Source organism: Mangifera indica, chromosome 7 (genome assembly GCF_011075055.1).
Source record: "Mangifera indica cultivar Alphonso chromosome 7, CATAS_Mindica_2.1, whole genome shotgun sequence".
Classification (NCBI taxonomy): Eukaryota; Viridiplantae; Streptophyta; class Magnoliopsida; order Sapindales; family Anacardiaceae; genus Mangifera; species Mangifera indica.
Window position 1 is genome coordinate 3,892,029 of NC_058143.1, and position 7,122 is coordinate 3,899,150.

Genomic DNA, 7,122 nt, shown 5'->3' on the forward strand with positions numbered 1-7,122 from the left:
CTAGTGGGTCAGCTTGAGATATTGCATATGTGAGAGGCATTTTAGTCATTCTAGACTTTAATTATTATTTATGTTTATTTGAGCTTATGTTTATGATTATGCACATGAGAATTGTATTTGTTATTCAGACACCTTTGGATTTGATTTGTTTTATCACTAATGTTATTTGAAAAAATGTTTATACCTTTTTTAATGTGTGTGATGATTTAATTGTTACCATGAATTTATTATCTAATGTTTGTGTTAGGAGAAATTTTAAGTTAATATGTCTCTTCGGGTGCATATTTTGAGTAAGGTTATATATATAAAGAGAGATGTTAAATTTTTGGTATCATAACATGGTTTTGGGAACCATAAAGGTGTTAAGTGTTTGATTGTGCATAAGTGTATATAAGTAGCCCCTTATGCAATGTTAATCACTCATGCAACCTTAAGAACCATAAATAGAATCCACATATCCAAAGGTAAAGGATGAAGTCAAGTAAGGCAAGATCATTGGAGATCTTACCTAATGAGTAAGGACAAAAGCTTCATCAAGGAACATATATCAATTTGTGGTATTCTTGTCACAAATAAAGTTGAAGAAGGTAGAAGAAGCTTTTGAATATTAAAGTTGGTTATTAGCTATGCAAGAAGAGTTGGATCAATTTGAGAGAAATAAGGTATGTGAACTAGTTCCAGTGCTAACAGATCATCCCACCATTGGTACAAAATGGGTATATCAAAACAAAATGGATAAAGTCGGTGTTGTTGTGAGAAATAAGGTTAAACTAGTTACCCAATACTACTCTCAAGAGAAAGGTATTGATTTCAATAAAACTTATGCTCCCATAGCTAGGTTAGAGGCAATTAGAATAATACTTGCTCATGCATGTTATTTAGATTTTAAACTTTTTTCAAATGGTTATAGAAGGTACATTTTTAAATGGTCTTATGCAAGAGGAGTTACATGTTGAACAGTCTCCCAACTTTGAAAATCATGAATTTCCAAACCATGTTTTTAAACTTACAAAAACACTCTATGGTTTAAAATAAGCTCATAGAGCTTGGTAGGAAAGGTTAAACAATTTTTTAAATGAAAATGCTTTTACAAAAGGAAAGGTGAATACCACCTTATTTATCAAAAGACATAAATATGATATTCTTATCATATAAATTTATGTTAATGACATTATCTTTAGTGCCACTAATGAATCTTTATATAAAAGAATTTATAAGATAATGCATGGAAAATTTGAAATAAACATGATAAAGGAGCATAACTATTTTCTTAGACTCCAAATCAAGTATCTAAAGGAAGGAATTTTATTTAACCACTCTAAATATGTCAAAGACCTCCTCAAAAGATTCATCATGAGTGATGCAAAGGAGCAACCAACATTCATGAGCACCTCAATCAAGTTAGATGCGGACAAGGATGGTAAAAGTGTTAATATTAAAGTATATAGAAGCATAATAGATGCATTGTTATATTTAATGACATATGGACCTGACATTATATTTAGTGTATGCATGTGTTCTAAATTTCAAGCTAATCCTAAAAATCGCACTTAAATGCCTTGGAAAAAAATTTTAGATACCTTAAAGGCACCCTAAACATTGGTTTATGTTATCTTAAAGGATCTTAATTTGAATTAAGGGTAAAGGCATGTGAATGCTAGGCTTATACAGTTATTCCTGAGAAACTTGTGAGTGGTTAGAATATGATTGCGAATGCATGTTGAATGCACATTTGACTTTCACCCATAATGAAGCATGGGTTGATTTGGGTGGTAAACAGACTTATTGTTCACATACTTTAAAATCGACCAAAATGAATAACTTGGTTTATAGAGTTTTTCACTGGATTATTTCTTATACCTTGAATGCCCGTCAAAAGTCAAATAGGCAAGTCACAATTTGGGACTTACAGTTGATGTTTACTGTTATGAATGACATTTGCGTAGACTCTACAAGATGTTTAATTAGCTGGATGTATTATAGTAAGAATGAAAAGTTTGCAATTCACTTTGGTATGCTAATTTCCTTTTTCATAGTGAAGACTAGGTTTAGATTTGGAAAAAAGAGGATCTTGAGTGTGGAATCAAGTTCAAAGAATATAAATACTTCATAACTTAGTCCTTGGTTCAGATGGAGTTATTGGAAAAAGATCAAAATGGTAGATATAGATTCAGAGGATACTGATTAAAGCAATGAGTAATTAATGACCAAAAAGAAGAAGCTCTTCTAACACAACAAACTTCTCCCCCTTTTGAAAATGTTCCAAGCTATGTTCAAACCATTCTTGATGATATTTTTATGCCTTAAGCTTCATAAGAATTTGGGACTTTCCTAGCTTTGGTGCTTGCTAAATTTGACATTCCAAAGTCAAGCTTTTAGACAAAGAAAAGGTGAAAATGGGATGACACATATGAGGACCCCTTTCAAAGGATCAATCATCAATTTTCTCAAATGATGAAATTCATGAGTGCAGGGTTCCACAACATCAATCTTCAGTTAGAGACCTTGGAACAACAAAGTTAGAAGTATAGTGCTAATTAGATTATTTTAAGAGACGTGGTCACTAGGGTGGGTGCTAAACCTCATCAAAGAGACCAAAAATAATGAGGACAACCTTGACCATTATCTTGGATGTTATTTCATGCTTTTACATTTGCATGTATTTTCTTTTAAGGCACATAATCACTTTACATGACTAACTTGCATAATAGTCAAATTTTGGAACTTTGTTAGATGATTATGCCTCTTTATGTTAGCTTCAATCTTTATGCCTTTGTGTTAGTTTCTTTTAAACTTTGGATGTTACATGTAAATTGGCATCAATTTTGGATACAAGTAGATGTCATATGCTAATGATTCTATCGATCAAATGCTTGAGTTTGGATGCATGTCAAGGATTGATATTATTTGTATAATGTTGTTCCTGACATGACTGGAAGAAGTTGGCTTGCATTGTTATATATTGGAAGTGTTTCTTCTTTGATTTTTTGATTGATAACAAAAAGGAAGAGAAAAGGAATATAAGGGAGAATATGTTAAATTTCTTCAAAAAATTTGTTAAATTTCATGCTTTAATAAAATTTGGTAATGTATTTTGTTCAAAAATGTTAAAGTGAGGAGAACGTTAAAGGCTTAAAGAAATAGGGAGCAACCTTATTGTTAAAATGCATTTTCCCACTTTGAATTTTATAATTTGAATTTTATTTTTGTCATCAATTAAAAAGAGAGAGATTGTTTGACCCATAGATGTTTTGATGATAATAAAAACATAAGTTAAAGTGGTTAACATATCCAAAGAATATATAAATCATTATGAAATGGACAAAGTGTGAAAATTGCAAGAACCCGAGAACGACTGACACATCAAATGGCATGACCAACTTATGAAGAAAAATAAGTCATTCATGAAGTTGTGCCTTATATCATTCCTTAGTTGTGCACGCTTCTAGAATCTCAACCAAATTCAATATGGTCATGCACAAACGTTCCATTCTTACAAGCTGCCCGTGCTAGACTATTTCCAAGATATGCATAAAGAGAACATCTTGGTACCAAGTAAATGTCTAAGGGGTTAAGTTTGGTCAAAGTGTGAAAAAAGTCAACTATGCCATGTTAACCATTCCAAAAGACTTGTGCCGCTTGTGCTTTCAATATTATGAAATGTACCGAGGTTAATGCACAATCAAGTATGTCATTCTTGGTCAAAGTCAAAAGTCAATAAGATTCAAAGTCAAGAAAAGCATACCGATCGTGCCAATTTATAGTGCCGCCTATTTCGATGTAGTTTAAAGAGTAAAATGTCATTTTTGAAAGTTAATGGCTAGTTTTTTAAACCTAATAGAACTATCGTGTTTCTAGCCAAATAAAGCATACAAATTGGGCTATTTTGAAATGGAGAAACATCAGAAATTATATTGATACATTGTTAAGCAATACTCTTCAAAAGCTTATTCATTCTCTTTCTCTCACTAAGCCAAACTCAAATCTTTGAGATAGTTTCTTATATTTATATTTTGTATTCAGTCTCTGAGAGACATTTAAACACAAAAACATTTGTATTTCAAACACTTAAGGGTGAAATCTCAAATCAACTAGTGTATTGGGTGAAATCCTAGATTAATTAAGTGTAAAGAAATCATTCAAGTGATAGTGGAACTTTAAAATGGTTTGCTTAGAGAAATTGACATAGGAGACTTGAAAGAGAAAGCTCTGAACCATTTTAAATATTGAGCTTTTTCTAATCCCTCAACTTTTAATTTTGTGCTTATTTGTGTTTGCATTTATTGTTGGTTGGTTAAGTTTTAATTTGTGCATTAATTTTTTAAAGAACCTATTCATCCCCCTTTATGTTCCTTTTAGCCATTAAAAGGGCTTTTAGATCTTTTTAGGTTGTTCAATCTCTTGATCTAAAAAAAGATTCATTTCATCCTAAAGAAGAAAATAAAAAGATACTTAATCCGGAATTACTTTATCTTAATGTCATTGGTGCCTTAGTATATTTAGCCTAATGCACTAAACTATATATATCCTTTATAGTAAATTTATTGGCCCGATTTAGGTTTGCACCAACTCGTTAACACTAGAATGAAATCAAACATATAGTTTGTTATCTATGTGAAACTAGAGATCTGAAATTATTCTATTATGTTAAATCCCCTAAAAGTCCTAGTTTGATTAGATATACATATGTCAATTATCTTTTTGACCCTCATAAGATCCGCTTATAGACGAGATATCTCTAAACTTATCAAGACAAAACAATATTATGACACTCCACCAAACAAACTTTGGTTGTAAAATCTTCAAATCACTCAGAGATTTTAACTTTCCATAAAGCCAACCAAAAATATATATGGTTATAGTCTGTCATCCATCATATCCAAAATATATGTAGGCTTCCTTCTATAATAGATACTTCTTTCTCATTATATGAAAACAATGCAACTTGTATTACCTAACTTAGAAGAAGATACATTAAAGGAGACAAAATCAAACATATCTTTCTAAAGTTTTTTTACATTCATAAGCTCTAGTAGAATAAAAAGATTGATGTCAAACAAATATGTTTTAATGATAACCTTGTAGATTTATTCATCAAAACATTATTGATATCAATATTTGAAAAGTTAGTATACAACATTGGTATACGACACCTCAACAAACAACCAAATTAATTTCACTACAAAAAGGAAGTACTGTGTACATTTAGATTTTCCAACCCTATTGAGTAATATAGGCAATAAGTTAATAAGTGGCGCAGTGGCAAATTCTTGAAATGTGTAATATCTTAGACAAAATGTGCACCATACTTTTTTTTGCCTTTACTAGGTTTTGTCCTATTGAGTTTTTCTTAGTAAGGTTTTTTAATGAGGCCATTTAAACGTGTCTAACCTTACTCTACGGGACAATAAATAATTATATATATTCGTTTGCTTTGACTTTTTATTCTATTGGTTTTTTTCTTAGCAAGGTTAATATAATTATCTATATATGATGGAAATATAAGAGAGAGTGCTATAAAATCGTGGTTTTCCACCACATGAAGAAACCTTGGGTGGTGCATTTATGAAGAAACCTATACAAACACCCCTCCTTTGTATTTGGTGATACAAACCCCTCCCTTATTTGATACAATTTATATACCAATCCATTTCCTTTTGTTGTGTATATTCATTTCAACCTTCCTTATTCAATTCTTTCAAAGGTAATGAAAGATGCTATTACTCCAATGGCTAGTTGATTTTATATGAAAGGATTGATCAGAAAACGATTTTCTTATATGAAAGGAAAGTTTGTTTTGATTGTTAATTGTATAAAATGGAAAGTCATATCTTGTGCTTGAACAGATCTAATTGTGACTGCCTTAAGGGGTAATTTAAGTGGAAAAGATGAGATATCCAAGAAATGGGGCATTATTTAAAACTCCTTGAAATTATATCAAAAACAAACTATTAAATTACTTAGTGAAGTAGTTAAGGGGCTGACTACTAAATGTGGTTGGTTCAAACCTAATTAAGTCGAAAAGATAGTTATTGATTAGACATAAAATAATAGTTCGACTTAAGTAAAAATTACTCGTTAAAAATAAAAAATTCTTCATTTAATCAAGGTTTGAAATATATCTAGATTTAACACATTATAAAAATGTCATGGATCAAATTGTAAGGGTCATTCAACTGGACAAGTATATATGCAAATAAATGATCAGACCTTCCTAATTTGATGGTGAAATTACATAAATTTGAAGTATATATACACTAGATATGCATCCTAGAATATTTATTAGAAAATGAAAAAAAAGAAAAAACCTCAAATCTAGTTTAACAAAAATCTCAAGAATAAATTGTTTGCAATCTCACTTAATTAGACTACTAGACATGTGGTGCAAGCATCAATGTACTTGTAGTTGGTTTAGGTAGATATTGCATGCTCAAACATCAACGATTTTTTTACTCTAGCGAGTTGGGCGAGTTGCCATAGACATAAAAGAGTCTTTGGGATGAGGCAATAGGGTTTAGCAATTTAAAGGGAGGAAGTTGAGATTGAATATGAGTTATTGGCTTTTGTTGGGATTGAAGGCATGGAGTGCAGAGGGAGCACAATGGGACACATGTGGTGGTAGTGCTGGTAGTGGTAATGATGAGGGTAGTGTAATGGACGGAAAGCAAGGAGAAAGAGGGGAGGGTTTTTGGTGGAGGTATGGTGTATGAAGGAGGGTGAGGTACGTTTAGATTAATAAAAAAGAGGGAGACAGGAGAAAATTTGTTATAGCGTGTCTTGATAGAGATTTGAAAATTTGGAGAGCGGGGGTTTCTTGGCGAGTGATTGGGTTAGTGGGTAATGCAGAGATAAAAGCAGTTAAGAGAGAAAATAAGGGGGATATTATTGACTTTTCACCAAAATTGAAGGATATTTTGTACTTTCCATCAATTACTGAAGGGTACTTTGGACGTTCAATCAACTCTACATTTAAAACTAACAAAATCCACGGCAGATATTGGAAGATGGATAAGAAAATGAACTTTTCAAACTTTGAGAGTGGAATGTTAGTTTATCAAAGTTCGGGTGAAACATAGTTATTCAGCCCTCCTATTAAAATAAAAATATATAAAGGCCGTCCGT